This window comes from Brachyhypopomus gauderio, chromosome 19, assembly GCF_052324685.1.
Source record: "Brachyhypopomus gauderio isolate BG-103 chromosome 19, BGAUD_0.2, whole genome shotgun sequence".
In the NCBI taxonomy this organism is placed as follows: Eukaryota; Metazoa; Chordata; class Actinopteri; order Gymnotiformes; family Hypopomidae; genus Brachyhypopomus; species Brachyhypopomus gauderio.
This window is the reverse complement of record NC_135229.1, coordinates 13,398,292-13,417,087: the sequence shown is the minus strand read 5'-3', so window position 1 is coordinate 13,417,087 and position 18,796 is coordinate 13,398,292. Positions and strand designations below refer to the sequence as shown.

Sequence of the window (18,796 nt, the reverse complement as noted above, 5' to 3'; positions counted from 1 at the left end):
GACGACATCTTGAACCACGACCATCACCATGCATTATTGTTCATCTTTTTACCAACATTTTTGATACATTATTTTAAATTCTTTTCAAATAAACATTAGGCCATGGCTGATTATACATCGTACACTGCATGGCCTTGGCGGTTTAATTACGCACGTCTAAGATTACGCAGATGGTGGAACTGTGGCTGCTTGTTTGACGTTGAAAAACCCACCGAGTGAAAAGCGCTCTCGTTTCTCCTTTGCAGCAGGAGGCGTGAAATGCAAAGCACACATTGTACATCCCTGGCTGTTTGCTTGGAGATACGTAAGGAGGAATACTAGAGAGATTATGAAGACGATAGCGTGAGACTGAAGGCATATGCCTGCGGTTGGCAGCACGAAACGATTGTACGGAGAGGAACAGTGGCATGGCTTTATTTCGGCCTCCTGTTCGGCTATAGCACGTGCATCCCAACACAGAAAAGGCATTTGCACTAAGACCTTCCGCCATTCTCTTCCCCAAGGAACATTTGAATCCGCTGAGATATTCAGTAAAATGTTTAGCCGCTTACGCCTAAAAGCTTATACATACCGTGTAATTGGTAGCGTGCACATTACCAGCTAATTGCTTCCAAGGCTCTAATTAGAGATGAACAAGTTTTAAATTACGCATTTTGAAATAACATCGAAGAACTCTTAATTTTTTCTTTCTATATATTTTCTTTAATAATCAGCTTTGATAAGATAGCCAGGTTGAACAGTTGAGTCATTACATTACTCAGTGTGATGAACTGCAGGATGGCTAATATTTTTATCACAGAAAACTTTACCGTCTTGAATAACTTTTTCACCAATGCATCTGTACAAGTTTGGCTTTAAAATAGTGCTCATATTGTCAGGAAATGTTGAGGATTTAGTTTTCAAGTAGAAACAGGAATGTAAATTGGAGCATTTTGGGAAAAATAAACTGCCAAAAGTGTTTTGTTCCACAATCTACCTCACAGGACAACAGACTCTTAGCTAGCTCTTAAGACTCTTAGCTAGCTAGTGTGTTTATGGACTTCTGATATTATTTCAAAAGCTAAGCTGCCATTCAGTTTTGACTTTGACATGGTTGGTGAATTGTAGGTGCATTGTTTGGTTAACACCAAAGAATAATTGAGATTAAACACGTCTTAATAGGCAATGGTTTGACCATAAAATCTTCATTTTCCTTTAAATCCCACCATCCATGTGACCTTGGTAAGGTTCTTGGTTGAGCCTATATGGGATACAGCCACAAGGCCTCCCCTGGCACAAAGCCTGTACCCGGTTAGCACACGTTACACGCGAGCCCGTTACAAAGCGTCCCCCAATGCATTTCCAAGCACCTTTTCCAAATGCTGCTTGAGTTGGCCAAGAAAGGAACACGAAAACACTTTGTTTTGCATTAAGAACACCCAGGTGCCGTGCTGGATCAACTCAACTGTGAAACCAAATGCAAACGTTCACACATGTCCTTGAAAGGCGGGTCCGTGGCATGTCATGTCATGCTCATTAACTCTGAATGTTATCACATTCACCAACTCCTCCATTCCTCTAATTAGACTGTTGCTCCTACTTAGATCTGGAGAAGACCAAAATGTGCGTGTGTATCCCAAATGATTCAACTTACATCTCGGTTTGATCTTAATGTGACCTGCCCGAGTCTTTCTGAAGTCTTCATACATATTCTTCGTTCAAACGTCAAAACAGAAGTGACTATAATGGTGAAGTGCCTGTAATGGCTGATTCATTTATTACTAAAAGCTGGGTCCTAATGGGTGGTGTCTGTGCTCTTTAGTCTAAGAAATTATTCAATTTGATGTTGGATTTGTAAAACCTGAGGTAAGACCTTATGTAAAATGTCAAAAAAAAAAAAATCTAAGAATGAGAATAATCTTTTCATCAACAGGCAAGATGAATCATGCTTTAATCTAATAATTTAATAATTCAGACCCTTATTCAGATTGTGAAAGGAAAGTAGATATGAATATGGAACATGAATTAACGTACTTTATTTCATGTTTGCCAAAGTAATAAAGCATTACAATTTCACATTGTCTTCCAGCAGGGGTTTCAGTGCTATATTGCCCATGAAATACAGGAAGCAATGTTTTTTAAAAACAATCTAGCACCACTGTAGCTCTCTCAGTTCACATCTGTTCACAAAGAGTCACTCATCAAAGTAGAACTCTACTGCCTCTAATGACTGACAGAACTTAAATTTGTGTAACAAATTGCCTTATTGATCTTATAAATAATTCTCTGTAAAGTCACTTGCGATTCTCATGTTTGGCACTGGGTGTTCATATAACTGAACATATAACTCAAGTTTAGATAAACATGGTTCAGATATAGATTTCTGGCCGTTTTGTTTTGCCAGCGGTTATGCAAGTTGTTAATACTGAATTCTTGGCGTGCCAAATCACTTCTCCTCCTGATGCCTCTGGTCGGCGGGTTTTATGAGCGGTGCAGTGATGGTGCAAATGCAAACCCCTAGCCCGACATCACAATTAATAATACTCCCCTCATCCTGTTGGTGCCCGAATGAAAAATCGAGTCGTTTCTGAAATTGCCACCTTGGTGGGTGAAGGAATAAAGATGCACTTTTGTTCACTGGATGCAGCTGTCCCTCGAGGGCCTATAGTTAGTCACAGTTCTTTACTGTGTTCCCAAACTGGCATAATTCCACCTTAGAAGCTAGAAAATTACAGCAGTCATTCAGCCATCTTGGACAGGTAGTAACCTCTGACCAATATGCTACTCAGTAGATGAAATCAAAGAGATGTTTTATAAGCAGGACTTAGAATAAATAGATCTAGTCACACACACTGTGCTCTGATTTTACCACCAACTGTCATATTGCAGTTTATACATATCTGTTTTTTCTATGTGTGAGAGTCACTGTGTGTCTATGTTTAACATGTGTTGTGTCTTTTTTGCTCTGGTTGCCACCTTGTCATCTGTCTTTTGGGTGTCTTTGTTTAAATGTTGTGCTAAAATGTAACTTGGTCAGACATCTTGGGGGGTGTTTTTATGAGTCTGGGGTAGTGAGGACTCAAATGGAGATGTTTACCACGTGTTCTAACATGCGGTATTCCGAGACGTAACTACATTTATATGAACGTTAAGGTAAAAATCTTTGTTTGTTTATTTACTTCAATCATATATCTTGGTATGTAACAGACCTTATTAAAATTGTGGTTTTCTATCATTTATAACTGCTACACAAAGTTGCTGAGAGCACTGGAGGTTTTAGGCCATCTGACCTGAGGGGGGTGGGGGGGTTGTTGAGGGGTCGATTACTTTACTTACCTTACGGTTCCAGCATTTAAGAAGCAAAAACAAAATTCAATATTGTGTGCAGATGAATATAGCAAATTGGTCTCACACTACGATGGGATTTCTGCATTTGCCATATAATATAGCTAGTTAGCAAAAGTACTTCATATGCCTAAAAAACCCACTAAAAAGAGTAGCTAGATGTCTGAATATTCGCTAATTATAGTGACAACGTTGCTAAGTAGGAAATGATGGTGCCGTGTCTCATGCCATGTCTCATTTAGGGGGTCTTGGGGGGTGGTCCAAGGATGTTATGACTGGGGCACTAACCCCAGGTGTTTTCCTGGGTTTCTGATGGTACTCTCCATATACAACAGCAGAATCATATAGGAAACCTCCTGGAAATGCCATCTGATCCATAACCAGTTACTCCAGTCCAAAAAAATTGAGAATTTTGGGTATAATATTACTCTAACATCACTTTAATAGCTTTAATATTAAAGTTGTATCCATTACTGCCACTGTTTAATTTTGGTTTGGTTAGTGGATTGGCTCTGCACTTTTGTAAATGCTATTAACACAAGGTTTTTGCTAGTGTGGCAGATAAGGTCTTAAATATTGCATATTTCAATTCCATGTAGATATTTTCCATTTATACTTCGCACATAACTCCTTACATGAACCAAATATTAATTGGTTAAACTAATTTGAACTAAATAACAATCTCTGACACAATTGCCCTTGGGGAGCAACACTGCACAACTGACTTCACATTTCTGGCCATTACAAAGTTTCTAAGCACTCTGTTTCTGTCTCATGTTGGACCTGTCACACAACAGAGCCGCTCCAACAAGACTGAAACCTTTCTAACTGAACACATTTCACATCATGGAATCAGATTTTTTCATTATGTTTGTTCAGAAACGAGAACATGTACTGCAGGGCTTGTCTACTGTATTACCTGGAAGAGTGTGTCAGGTAGGATAAAGAGGGAACCCAACAGAGAGTCCCTGGTGTTGAAACTTTCCTACTGATGGTTTTTAAAGCCAGACTTCAGTCCAGTTCAGCCAGCCGACGGACCCACATCTAGTCAGATGATTGGGTAAAAATGTCAGACAGGGGCAGAAATGGCTGTAGTTCCCCCTCTCTGCAGATGTTCACGCTGGAGTCAGTATACACAACATGGGTAGACCGCAGCTTCAGAACTGGAATGTTCTGTCCATCCTGTGCACCCGTGCCAGCTAATGCCCAGGCAGCTAGCAGAATGACATCTGTGCAGTTTACGGAGCATATGACTACTTGAGTATGAGCTAAGTGAAACTGGCAGGTGTTAAGAAGCTTCCCAGGATGATCTTTTTGATCGTGCCTTTGAGCTGGTAGGCGAGGGGCGTTTGAGCCAGCCTTCATAAGAGGACGGACCCCCTGCTGAGCCCTCTAATCAGAAAGCTGTAAAGAGAAGTTAATGAAGGCAGAGTCTGTCTGCGGTGTCTCCAGGTGTAGGAAATCTTCTTCAGATGTCAGAGGCAGGTTTACATGCTAAGCTACGTCATGCTGGGGGTTCGGGCCCGAAAACTTCCTTCACAGCCATTTCAATTTGACATCGTCCGCCGATTTGGACAGCACCTTAAAGCCGCCTGCTTTAAGTAATGATCCTTTCCTGTCAGGGTTGGGGGAACTGACACCAGGTCAGTTTCTGATCTCACCATGAACTGGCAGACAATTTCACATCCCGATTTTCATGTTATTATCACTTTGCTTGAGGTGAAAAAATACTCTGCCAATTATGCATGACTTGTAGAGTTCATTACATTCAGGTTGCATGTTGACAGCTCTGTTTTATGATTTAACATGTATTATGGCCATCTTTAATGTTATTCATTACCTGAAAGGATGTACTTGAATACAGCCATAAAGGTTGTTCTTTACCTGATGAAAAAAATAAAAAAGCAATAATTTTTTTAAAGCGCGGTGTTAAGATCAAAGGTTTCCAAGAGCTGGTTCACCATTTATTCTTGAAAATATCCACTTTTTTCCCCTTTCAATGCACTCATAAATGGTCTTATTTGCAAGCTTTATAGGTCATGCCGGGCACACGTGTTTGGTTGCATGCGAGACCCGTCTTGTGCTAGCGACCTATGATGAAGCGCCTTGCCTCAGGTTTAAGTGATAACAGCAGAGCTGCCAGACCATAAAACCACATGCTCAGGGTTGCTAATCACACCCATTCATCACCCACCGCACACCCACCGCACACCCCCTCATTTCTGCGGGTCCCGGGCGACGTTATCCCCAGGCCATGTTCGACAGCGGGGATGTATTGGCACACAGTGGGCATGTGTAACCATTTAACAGTCAAGGTCTGAGCCTCCATATATATATATATATATATATATATATATATATATATATATATATATATATATATATATATATATATATATATATATATATATATATATATATATACATACATACACCTGGCATCACACATCCCTCCTTGTGCATTGCTATGTAATTGTCTGCTGTATTACTTCAAGAGATAGAATAGAATCATCCTTACACAGGAGAAACCACGAGAGGAAGGCTTTCTGATTTTTTAACAAGCAGAGTTAAGGATTTGACACGTACAGTGGCGTTTTAACACTAATGGACATTAATGACATACGTGTTTGCGTTGCCAGATGCTGATATGACATACATACGTCAGTTTCCCTCTGGGATTAATAACGCGATCGATCGATACATATATGTGTGTTGTACTGTACGATATAGCAGAAGAACGAAGAGTAGATAGGCAGAAAAGCCTGGAACAGGCTAGTCAACGATAAACAAAAAAAGAGTCAACAATGGGGTGTTTGGCACAACTGCTGTCCAAGAGCACAACTTCATAAACACATCCCACTAACATTGTTTCAGTACCTTGATTATGACAGATTGTGTTTGGGTAAAACACATAATGTGTAGGTCAGTGCAAAGTCAACACAGCTGTTCTGTGCGATGTGTAATATTAATGAACCTCAAGTAGATATCATGAAAAATGTAATAAATATTCAGAGGGAGATGACAGATGCATTAGATGGTTTGATTGCACTGCACTTCTCTGTACAAGAAGACCAAAAAACAGCTAAGTACACCAAAGAACTTGAGTGAAAATTCATGTACTACGTAAATTTAACGTAGTCACGGGTCACGGGTCGGCCCACTCCGTCCTCCTCACCAGCAAAGCCGGCACATCAGGAGAACGGAGGCGAGCTTGTCTACCTGCCGTGAACAGGTGTTACGGTCAATTTAGATCAGCATTTAGTCCTCCCTGTTCCACCCAAAACCACGCATGCGCGAAATTTATAAGCTAAAAATAATAGCTTAAATAATACATCAGATGCATTAAATCTAACTAGCAAGCAAATTAACAAAAACAGACAGAAAAAGTAGCGTAAACAACTAAATATTCAACAAATTTTTGTACATTGAATCCTCTGCTAAAACACCTGAGCTTTACAGCACAGTTAGACACAAGCACGCAAAGTTAAATTTAGCTAGAGAAACAAAACCAAAGCCCAAATAATAACGTGTATACATCGAGTAAAGGCGATAACCCAGCAGCAGACTAATGCGTGATGATTTCACGCATGCGCGGTTTCGGGGGAACAGGGGGGGACTGAACTGACCGTAACACCTGGACACCGGCGTGCCTTGGCGACACTGTGCACTCTTTAACACTCCTACACATACTCGGGCACTCGCAGCGCTGCGACTTCATTAACGAGGAAATGAGCGATGCGAGTTTCGAGAGAAGCCAATTTGCGCGGTGATGAATCAGCCGCTGCACCGCAGCCACTCGGGACCATTAGAGCGAAGGACCCGCGTACTGGTCCAACTGGCGGGTGGGCGACCCTGACCGTGACTGGGTGGGGGGGACGGGTCGGGGTGTTACACGCAACAAGTCATGGCATCTCACACATATTCATTTCTGGAGGCGTTGTTAATTGGGAATTGTTTAAAATAGAAAAAAAAAATTAATAAACAGCCTTCATTATTAAAATGCACTATTAATATACACTGGCCACTTTAGGTTTAGCAGAGTTTTATTGAAAATTATAGGCGGTACGAGATCTGCACAAGTCTTTGGCGTTCATTAGTCATCCACTACCCAGCTAATCACTGATAAGTTCCTGACCACGACAGAAGTGCTGACTGCCCAGTAGGTGCTACGCCATTAGCGCTAGCATGGTAATGGCACGGCTGTGGGGGTTTGAACTGCTGTATCAGACACAACAGCGATGTCAGGAACTCACGTGTCTGTGTCTCCTCTAGGCCGAAGGTAGACCAGGACCCAACAGCGGCCCTGTGGCCACAGACGTAATTGATAAATGATGAAGGTGCAAGGGATAGCTAACACGAATCTACAAACTGTATACCAATGAATGGGTTATAGACTCTGAACACACACATACTGTCTAAGGCACATATGTCAAAGTCAAGGCCCGCGGGCCAGATCCGGCCCGCGAATTGATTATCTATGGCCCCTTGGATGATATTTAACTACTATTAGAACCGGCCCGCAGGCCACAGCCGCCCGCTGGTGTTTTGCACGCACAAACACTACATTCCCCACAATGCAACAGTAGCCCGCGAAGTCACTGCAGCGCACACAAGCGGCAAGGGTCAGCGCGGCGAAAATAACGTAATCACAGTGGCTTCGCCCGTGCGCGAGGGCGTCGTGCGCGAGGGCGTCGTGCGCTGTCGATTCGCGAGGTCGTGCACCTCTCGAATTTTGTAACCTTGCGCACACCAGCACGTTAAACTTAATTAAGTTAAATATTTATACATATATTCGAAATGATTCGAAATAATTCGCTTTTTATTCACATTATTTAATGGTTGTTTATTTTCAAAACGCTCGATCTTAACGTCTTCACGTTCTCTCATGTTTCGTCCTGGAATTACAAGAGGCTCGTATTTGTTAAAGTAACACAAGAGAACGATTCAGTCAGATAGCAATTGGTTGTGAAACGAAGTAGTTACAATTTCAAGCATTTTCATGTACTTTAGCCTAAATTCCAGCACTTTTCAAACCTTTATTACTTTATTAATTTAATGTACAGGACATGTTTTCTTTGAAGGAAGTTTGTTTTTATCTGTTTGCTTGTTGAAAAATGTTTTCACTTGAAATTAATGACAGATCCATAACAATATAAAAAAATATTGCTTTATTCATTTAAGCATTAAATAATATACACTGTGTTAGGTCTTGGTTCAATAGGCTATGTGCAATCATTTCAATATGTTTTATTAAACATTGAACCAGTCCAGCCCTCTGGCTTGTAGCAAATTTGGTTTTTTGGCCCTCGGTGTATTTGACTTTGACATCCCTGGTCTAAGGCATACATTCAAGGTAGAAAGGTAACTAAATGGTTCTAGAGACTCAATATTTAGTGCGTAATCTGTGATGGTTTGGTTTTTGGTTTCGTCTCCCTAGAGCAGGCGTACTCAACTAAATTTGTCCGCGGTCCAATTTTGGCAGATACCTGTGACCTGAGGTCCGGTGCGGCGGGGGGTGGCGAACGGAAGTTGTTGAGCTGGGGGGGGGGGGGGGGGGGGCGAACGTAAGTTGTTGAGCGGGGGTGGCGAACGTAACACTCGTCACGGAGAGTTTTTTCAATAGCCCTGAAATAAATGCTACGGTTTTGTTTTGGTCTGTATCCAGTTAATCAGGAATGAGATTGGGTCCGGACAGAACTGCGTTCGGGTCCGGATCCGGACCGCGGTCCGCCAGTTGAGTACCCCAGCCCTAGAGGTTCCCAAATGCACCACAGTGCATTAATCAAAAACTCCCAGAGAGAGCATTTAAAATGATAGTTGTCCAATTATGTTACTGAAAACATTTGTGTTATGACTGTGGAACTTTCCCCTTTCTCAAGCTGGATCTCTTACCACTCCAGAAAGCTGCTGAAAGCCAAATTCTGCTATATGAAATCTTTTCATACAACACCATTGCTGTGCTCATCTGTGGCCTCACAGAGACAAGGATGCTAGAGTCACAGTGGTCACTTTGGCCCCAGCACAAATACCCTGATTATTCAGTACTGTAAATCAGCGTTCTTCCACCAGCGGTGAGTTCTTGTGGCTGGGATACCTGATTGTTGTCCTATGGTGGTGATAGCAGTGTGTGGTTGATTACTCGATGGTGGTCAACGCTGTTCTTGGTCAGGATGAGGCTGAAGGTTGAAAGTCTGGGACTGGGGTCGAGGATTTTTGGAGGAGAGTTGGAGTGAATCTGTGGAAAGAGCTTCAGAGCACCAGATGGACTAAAGAGTGAGGTTTGCAGCAATGTCTCACTTTCTCTCTTTCTCCTACTGCCCCCCCCCCTTTTCCCCTCTCTCTCCATCTACAGGTTTAACTCGGGTAGCGAGTTCTACTCTGCATTTGTTATTTACAGTATGACCTGTATGTTTAATGTGTAACTAATAGGCTTGTAACTGCTAGATCCTGCATTACCTTCGACTCATGCAAAGCTCAGGTATTTAGATTGTATTATGTAACGTAAATGCTTAAAGTACTTACAAGCCAGAATAAAATACCAGCTATAGTGTTGTGGATTGCAGACACCTATTCCCTGTGTTTCAAATCTGCTGTGCAACTTATAAAGGTTAAACCATACGCTAGGCTAGATGACAAAACAGCATTAAAGAACTTTGTGGAGATGGCTACACATATTCTAATGACATATTTTAATGACATATTCTAATGACATGCCAGGCTATTCATTATCATTTGGAGTCAGATCAATTTAGTACATAATACACTCATAACCTTCACCTGTACCTTCTCCCAGCGCTGGTTGTAGGTAAGCGGGTTAGGTGAAATTAAAGAGGTAAAGGGCAACTAAAACCCCTTCCACTGGGGATAAATTTCTTCACACAAAAGTCTCTATTTAATGGAATCAAACATCTAAACCGTGATTAAGTATCACATTAGAGTCCAGATGGTGAGGCTTGCATAAAATAATAATGTTCTTCTTATTTCGATTCCCCAGCACAAACTGAACTGAAGCCTCAACTCATGCCGAATGCGACTCTTCAAACGCAGAACACATCACAGCACAAAATACGAGGTGCAAGTGTGGCAGAGTGAGATTTTTGGGGGTAATCTCACTAATTCCCTCCCTAATTACAAATTGTGGTGGAGCCGTGTGAGTCGCGGGGTAGGTGTATCCTGGGGTTATAAATAGCAGGGGTGTGGTTATGTGGGCAGATCCCCTGCTGTCATCAGGTTTTTCCAGCACCTCTAATGGTGGCGAGTCATCATTGTTGGACCAGCTTAATACCGTCGAGGTATGGCGCTTCTTTTGGGCGTCTGATTATCAGTAAGTGCTGTGCGCAGAGAATTGACATGCTCTGCTGTTTCGTCGCAGTTCGGTGGGCGCGTCAAGAGAATTACTGTGCTGATATCTACCACGGGTGGGCAGTTGCTATTTGAGAACAACCTGGTTAGGTAAGGTGGGATTGCTGATTATTGGCACTTTTAATAAAGGGATTTGTTTTTAATTCATTTTCCTTTGTTTAGTCATCGCGCTGTTGTGAAGAATTCGCCGTGGCTGTTGGAGCAACCAGCGGATTCCAGTCATAAAGGGGAGAGAATACAACAGCAACTTTCACCCAAAAATAAAGTTTGCGCGTGGTTCCAGTAGCCGGCAGTGCTGCTGTTTTGTTTGGGCCGTTCGTGATTCACGTCGTTCGAGTGATCGTGTGTTTCGTGTTTTCTATTTGTTTTCCCTGTTACGTGTTTAGGCTCAGTTTGGCGGCGACCTTCTTCTTAGTTTTACATGTTTGATTTGGTTGAGTGTCTGGTTTTTATTTCTTTATCCCTTTTTCGTTTGCAGTGATTTTGTGGTGTGATTTGTTTCGTGGGTTCTTTAAATAGTGTTGGTGCCAAGCTGCGCTGCAAAGCGTTTGGTTTTTTGGGTTGTGTTTGTGACTTATTGGTCTTCTTATTGTCCGGGTTTTGTTTAATTATTTGATTGTTTGTGCAGGGCAGGAGCTGCAGGCCGGACAGAGGCAGATGTCCCAGGTGGTGGAATCTCGTGCACGGGTGTGGTAGTGAGTGAAGAGTATTGAGTGTGAAGTGTGGTCACGGTGAGCGTACAGTATAGAGGTGATCTCATAGCTCTCATCTTAATTACCAAGGCCGCAGCCCTGTTCCCTCTTGTTTTACTTGTCATTGTGAGTCTGTGCAAATTATATATTTTTATATACGATCCATAAAGTGGTCGAAGTATGTTTTTATATTAAAGAAATTATTGAAACTACCTCTCTGGTCCAGTGGTCTTGAACTTGTGTCCTTTTCGTTAATGGTTTTCGTTTGTGCTGAGGCTTTCATTTGCCCCAGTATAATTCCTTGGGGTGAAATTCCCCTAGGTGGCGTAGTCGTGCATCTTCTTTTTGGGTTTTTGTTAGTTCTGCTCGCCACATTTTGGCGTAGTCGGCAGGATCCACTGAGTACCAGAGACGTAGAGTGTATTAGTTTGTATGTTTTGGGGATTGATTATTTTTTTTTTTTCTCTTTTTTTTTTTTGATACAAAACAGCAGCATTTGTTTGAGGGACTGGTAGTTTGACTGGGTTGTTTTTGTGTTATAGCACACCTGCTATTAAAATGGAGGAAGAGATACAGCAGCTTCGAGACTTAGTCATGCAGCTTAAGGCTGATAATGAGCGATTACTCCAGGAAAGGGCTACTGTACCAACTGGTGCTAGTGTAGTTATCCCAGCTGTTCCTGTTGGTGTAAGTAATGCCCCTTCAACGGGTGCTAGTGTTACGGAGCGTTTGGTGGTTGTCCCTCGCGATCGTAAATGTTCGTTTTTTAATGGTAAGACTGGGATCGGTATAGTGGAATGGATAGAAGAAGTTAAAGCTTGTATGCGAGCCCGCCATCTCTCGGTATCCGATCAGGCTTTCTTTATTTTTGATCATTTGGAAGGGGAGGCAAGGGAAGAAATAAAGTACCGCTCTAATATAGAGAGGGGGGATCCAGCTAGCATTTTTACCATTTTAAAAGATCTTTACGAGTGCTCACAATCTTATGTAACATTACAGCAGGCCTTTTTCTCAAGAAAACAGCAGGAAGGGGAAACATTACAGGAGTTCTCATTAGCATTGATGGCGTTGATGGAACCGGTAAAGCAACAGGCCCCAGAGGGAATGTTAAACGCGCAGGTTTTACTTCGGGATCAGTTTGTAGAACATGTTTTAGACGGTGCTCTCCGTAGAGAGTTGAAGCAGTTTGTTCGGCAGCAGCCCACTGCCACATTGTTAGAGGTGCGTGGAGAGGCCATTCGATGGGAGAGGGAAGGATTGCCAGGGGGTGCCAGGGGACGTTGTCTCTCCCTACCATCTGCATATGGCTTACAGTATGGTGTGCAGGGGAGTCCCTGTTCAGTTTCACCCAGTGCGTCAAGGTCATCTGAGTTGCAAGAGTTGAAAGAGTTGATGAAGCGTCAGCAAGCTCAACTTGATAAGTTAACTCAAACTGTTGCTTCTTTGCAGACGTCCTCAGAACGTAATCGTCCCTTTCAACAAGGGCGTGTCATTTGTCGCCGATGCCAGCGGCCTGGTCATTTTGCAAGAGAGTGTGATGGGGAACGGGTGTTGCACTCCAATCGGGGCCCACCCTTAAGGGCAGCAGAGTCCGCTCACCAGCAGCAGTCGGAAAACTAATGCCCACTGAGCTGCAGAGCCACAGTTCAGAAGGGGTATCTTTGGGCTCTGAGGCAGGTACTGTTTCTAGGCTAATGTCATCTTGCCCAGTCATTGATATTGTAATTGGGGGCGTTTCAGTCTCTTGTCTGTTGGACACGGGTTCTATGGTGTCTACTGTCACCGAGAGTTTCTTTTTGCAGCAGTTTGAACCTTGGGGTCAGGACCGTCTCCAGTCCTGTCATTGGCTACAACTACGGGTTGCTAATGGGTTTGATATCCCATATATCGGTTATCTGGAGTTGGATGTAGCACTTGTGCGGAGTTACCTTTTGGTCGCTCTGTTCTATTTGAACCTCCTGAGGCTGGGTTGCCAGCCGGGCTATCGGCCTCTTCCTGCCTAGTTCCGGTGGATAAGGGTACAGTGTATGTTCCTGTCGTCAATGAAGGAACAAACACACCTTGGGTTTTTAAGCAGTGTTCAGGTTGTTAGCCTTCCTACTGGGGTTATGGATGTTAGGTCCACCACTGCTGCAATGCGAACCTTCGTAGCAGCTACTGCTGTGCAGCCTGGAATAGAGGCTGTGGACTGATCGGCACTGACAGACCAGGAACCGAGTGAAGTGACGTTTTTTCTACAGGATTACAATTCAGTTGTTAGCCTATGGGTGATCTGGGTTGCACCAACCTTATAGCACCTGAAATTCCTTTGTTGGATAGGGCACCAGTGTGGCAGAGGTATAGACACATTCCTCCATCCGAGTATGACGTCGTAAAGGCTCATATCGATCAGCTTCTCGAGTCTCGGGTAGTGAGAGGGAGTAGTAGTGTACGTGCCTCTCCTGTCGTGTTGGTGACGGGGAAGTATGGGAGTTTGCACATGTGTGTAGACTATCGGTTGCTTAATAGCAAGACCTGCAAGGATGCGTGCGGTCGGTGGGGTTTGTGAGGCAGACGAGCCACACAGCTCTGTGTCAAATGTACAGTTGGCCGTGTTTGGACCATGGCACTAGTGGTTTCTACATGGGTTCATCGTCGGGGCGACGATATTAAATGTGGGGGTAGAATGTGGCAGAGTGAGATTTTTGGGGGTAATCTCACTAATTCCCTCCCTAATTACAAATTGTGGTGGAGCCGTGTGAGTCGCGGGGTAGGTGTATCCTGGGGTTATAAATAGCAGGGGTGTGGTTATGTGGGCAGATCCCCTGCTGTCATCAGGTTTTTCCAGCACCTCTAATGGTGGCGAGTCATCATTGTTGGACCAGCTTAATACCGTCGAGGTATGGCGCTTCTTTTGGGCGTCTGATTATCAGTAAGTGCTGTGCGCGGAGAATTGACATGCTCTGCTGTTTCGTCGCAGTTCGGTGGGCGCGTCAAGAGAATTACTGTGCTGATATCTACCACGGGTGGGCAGTTGCTATTTGAGAACAACCTGGTTAGGTAAGGTGGGATTGCTGATTATTGGCACTTTTAATAAAGGGATTTGTTTTTAATTCATTTTCCTTTGTTTAGTCATCGCGCTGTTGTGAAGAATTCGCCGTGGCTGTTGGAGCAACCAGCGGATTCCAGTCATAAAGGGGAGAGAATACAACAGCAACTTTCACCCAAAAATAAAGTTTGCGCGTGGTTCCAGTAGCCGGCAGTGCTGCTGTTTTGTTTGGGCCGTTCGTGATTCACGTCGTTCGAGTGATCGTGTGTTTCGTGTTTTCTATTTGTTTTCCCTGTTACGTGTTTAGGCTCAGTTTGGCGGCGACCTTCTTCTTAGTTTTACATGTTTGATTTGGTTGAGTGTCTGGTTTTTATTTCTTTATCCCTTTTTCGTTTGCAGTGATTTTGTGGTGTGATTTGTTTCGTGGGTTCTTTAAATAGTGTTGGTGCCAAGCTGCGCTGCAAAGCGTTTGGTTTTTTGGGTTGTGTTTGTGACTTATTGGTCTTCTTATTGTCCGGGTTTTGTTTAATTATTTGATTGTTTGTGCAGGGCAGGAGCTGCAGGCCGGACAGAGGCAGATGTCCCAGGTGGTGGAATCTCGTGCACGGGTGTGGTAGTGAGTGAAGAGTATTGAGTGTGAAGTGTGGTCACGGTGAGCGTACAGTATAGAGGTGATCTCATAGCTCTCATCTTAATTACCAAGGCCGCAGCCCTGTTCCCTCTTGTTTTACTTGTCATTGTGAGTCTGTGCAAATTATATATTTTTATATACGATCCATAAAGTGGTCGAAGTATGTTTTTATATTAAAGAAATTATTGAAACTACCTCTCTGGTCCAGTGGTCTTGAACTTGTGTCCTTTTCGTTAATGGTTTTCGTTTGTGCTGAGGCTTTCATTTGCCCCAGTATAATTCCTTGGGGTGAAATTCCCCTAGGTGGCGTAGTCGTGCATCTTCTTTTTGGGTTTTTGTTAGTTCTGCTCGCCACACAAGGTTAAAACCTTTAAACCTAAGATTCGTTTTGTGTGATCTATGAGATGCAACAAAGTGGAGTTATGAAACAACCAGCTTGGGAGAGATCAAAGAACAAACTCTCTTCTCATTAATATCCAGCCACATTTACTCTTGTGTTGCTCTACATATCGTCCTCATGGCCACCATATCGTCCTCATGGCCACCATATCGTCCTCATGGCCACCTCCTGTAGCTCCCTGTTTTCCACCACATTTTCCCCATTAGCTCACACGGTGTTCACAGGGTTCGTGCTTATGAGTGAGAGAGAACTCAGAACTTAGAACTCGAGGAACTTCGAGCTGTTCTGAAGCTCCACCCCCTTTACCGTTGTCCTCTTGCGGTCGGGTGAGTCACACGCCCCACCAGGTGAAGTGTGGTGGTGGTGGTGGAGCTGGAGCTGGCTGAAGTGCGCCACGCACAGTTCCGTTTTTGTCCTCCTCCGCACTAAAGCACTTTTCTGAAGTAGTGAAACCCAGGCGGTACAAATTAGTTCCACACGAACAGCCGTGCTTTTGGATAGGTCTCTCAGCATCAACAGAGAGGTGACGTAGAACACCCTCAGAAATTCTCTGACAGTATGAATCATGAAAAAACACTAAATAGTAGAATAGATGTGACATCTTATTAAAGCCAGTAAACTCGAGTGTAAAACAGAAAGAGAGGACAAAAAAATGCATTATTCTTTGATTCTGATAAATACGCCATATGTGCACAGCATTTCAGCAGTGAAATGTCTTATCCACGCTGTTTAGGATGTCAACCGCAGAGATCAAGCAGATATTTTCTTCTTTTAAAAACACACTCCAAACTCTTCTGCTATGCTGTCAGGTGATCAGTTGGGCTCTTGAACAACCAAAACTTGTGTGTCTAAAGCTCGCAAATGTCAGTCAACAAACTGTTACCCATTGCCGCCTCTTACACTACTGACGCAAAAGGCTGATCTAGAATCAGGCTCCCCACAACCATTTTCTACATTCATCAGGATTTAAAGGACCCAATATGCACCTGGGGGTGCTCCACCCTGAAGAGAGGGATGTAGTTAGCTGACTAGGCTGAGGCTGGATGACTCTGAGGGCTGTGCATTAGGCCCGGGGTTCTGTCTGCGTCTCTGTTGAAGAGACAGCGTGCCAAAAGAGCCCAGGTGCCTGTTGCCGTCTCACTTGGCAAACGCTCAACTCAGATATCAGCCGTGTAGTACCTTCACACTTCAGCAGAAGCTGACCGCATGCACATCTAGTGTTGCATCTGAAACCGTTCACAGCTAATGAGGCATGATCATTGCACATGAGCGATGTATGGATACACACACTCACACAAACACACGCAAACACACACACATACACACACACACACACACACACACACACACACACACACACACACTTCCAGAACTTGAGTTCTGGTCTAGGAGGTCCAGATGCAGTACAGAAGAACACATTAATGGTAAAAGTGACATCTGCCTCAGCTCTAGTGTTTCAACATTCAATTCAACCTCTAAATAGCTCAGAAACTAAACAAATCAGAAACTCAACAGAACAGCTGCTTCACCTCGGTCCTGAAATCTGTTTATGACGATTAGCCCACAGCATTTAAAGAGCACATAACACAGAGCACCATTCAGCTGTGATCCAGGCTATCGGTCAAATGGATTTAGAGCAGGCATTTAATCAATCTTATCACTACATTTATTTGACACTTTAACCTCTGATTTGGCTCCAATACACCTAAAAAGTAATTTGACAGATCATAAACAAACAAGTAAATAAATGCATAAACATCAGAGTATCAGGGTATTACTTCTGGAGCTCAGCTCTGATTAGAGATTTACGTTTGCCAACAAAACCATCAGCGTGTAGGTCTCATTTCACCAACAGCGCTGTGCCAAAATGGACCGCATGAAAAACGTGAAAAAGTAGCGCGACTGACCTGTTCGCTCGGCGCATTGGGTCAGAGCTCCATCTGAAGGAGGAGAATAGAGAGGAGGAGAGAGGAGCAGGAGGTGGGAGAAACGCAGTCACCCTGGACTGGAAGTGCCGCAGAGAGTTGCTTTAAGGAGCTCCCTGGCTCCAATGATCCGGTCGATGGCTACGTGCGTGTCTAGACGGAGGTGTATCTGGCTGGCGGTTCGGCAGGCAATCCGTGCGCGGTAGAGGAAACGGGGAGGTGGTGAGCAGCATCATGGCACAGGGTGGGGGAGAGAGAGAAGACCTCGCCGCTCTTGCGTTGCTGTTTCTTCTGTGTTATCCCTCATTGTAGCCCCCTCCTCCACTCCTCTCTTATTCTTTTATCTTTCTCTCAGTCTGACCTTCTCTCTCTCTCTCTCTCTCTCTCTCTCTCTCTCTGCACATTTGACTGCAGTTAATCAAACACCAATTACAGGGAACTGTTTCTATTTAACTAGCTCATCAGTAATAAAGAAGCTTCATTCTGAATCTAAGATGATGAAGACATTAAAACTGGATATCTCTAATAAGCATCTTAAGTGCTTTTTTCACTCATTAACAGTCTATACTAGCTATATCAGTCACATTACTGATATCAAATAGCAGGAACCTACATAAGTTAAACGCAGCACGACAATAAGAGGTGTATGGCTTTTATGGAATTTTTTTATTTTCCCATTCAGATTCAGTCAGTTATTCTCTCATTTGCACGCAATCAGATGATTTTTCTTTATTTCTGATGCATATTATTAAACGATGCATGACCCGTGCAGACTTTGGCAAGCAAATGTTTGACCATTTCAGCCCCTGTGGGATTTCATTAAGCGGCAGGGGAGACGTTACTGGGGGCAGATTGCAGAAAATGAGTTTCAAAGCCGAGATGCATAGAGGGGGGGGGGGGTCAATTCTCTTGGGCACCATGATATTTACAGTGCGGTATTTAGAAAACATCAATTAAAATAAAGCTTGTCGATAGCTGGATATGCATGCAGCAACAACACTCCCGTGTAAACATCTCGTGTACAATACACGAATCAGCAATTGCACTTCTCAGTAGGGTTTTTGCGCATTAACATGAAACGTACGTGATTTTAAATGTGGCTGGGCCGTTTGTTTTAATAAATCTGTCTGGTTTCTTGAAAAAAGTAGCTCGCCTCTAAATCTGCATCTTCTTTGCTGGCTTATTTGATGTTGGCTAACAAGGTGTCGTGCAGACAAACCGTTAGCTGACAAGAATGATCTGAACACAATGGCGACGTGATAGCTTCCTGGCAGGCATGTTTGTTTGTTTGTTTGTTTTTAACTAATGCTCTGTTTTTACTTGTTGGAAGACAAAGTCCTTCCGTGCCTCACATTATATCATGGTGATAACGTTCTCCTTGAGGATGGTGTTGACCTGCTGTTTCTGATGCAGGAATAATTGTGGAATAGTCCA

At 43.4% G+C, this 18,796-nt stretch overlaps 1 protein-coding gene across 1 annotated transcript in view; it reads right to left on the bottom strand.

Annotated features, from left to right (window-relative positions):
* LOC143483082 (cadherin-18-like) overlaps positions 1 to 17,643 on the bottom strand; it is a 79,825-nt gene extending 62,182 nt beyond the window's left edge. The window contains exon 1 of the mRNA XM_076981797.1: positions 17,345 to 17,643. The gene's annotated coding sequence lies outside the window, so the exon portion shown is untranslated. The remainder of the gene's footprint in view (positions 1 to 17,344) is intronic.
* Between the last annotated feature and the right edge of the window lie 1,153 nt (positions 17,644 to 18,796).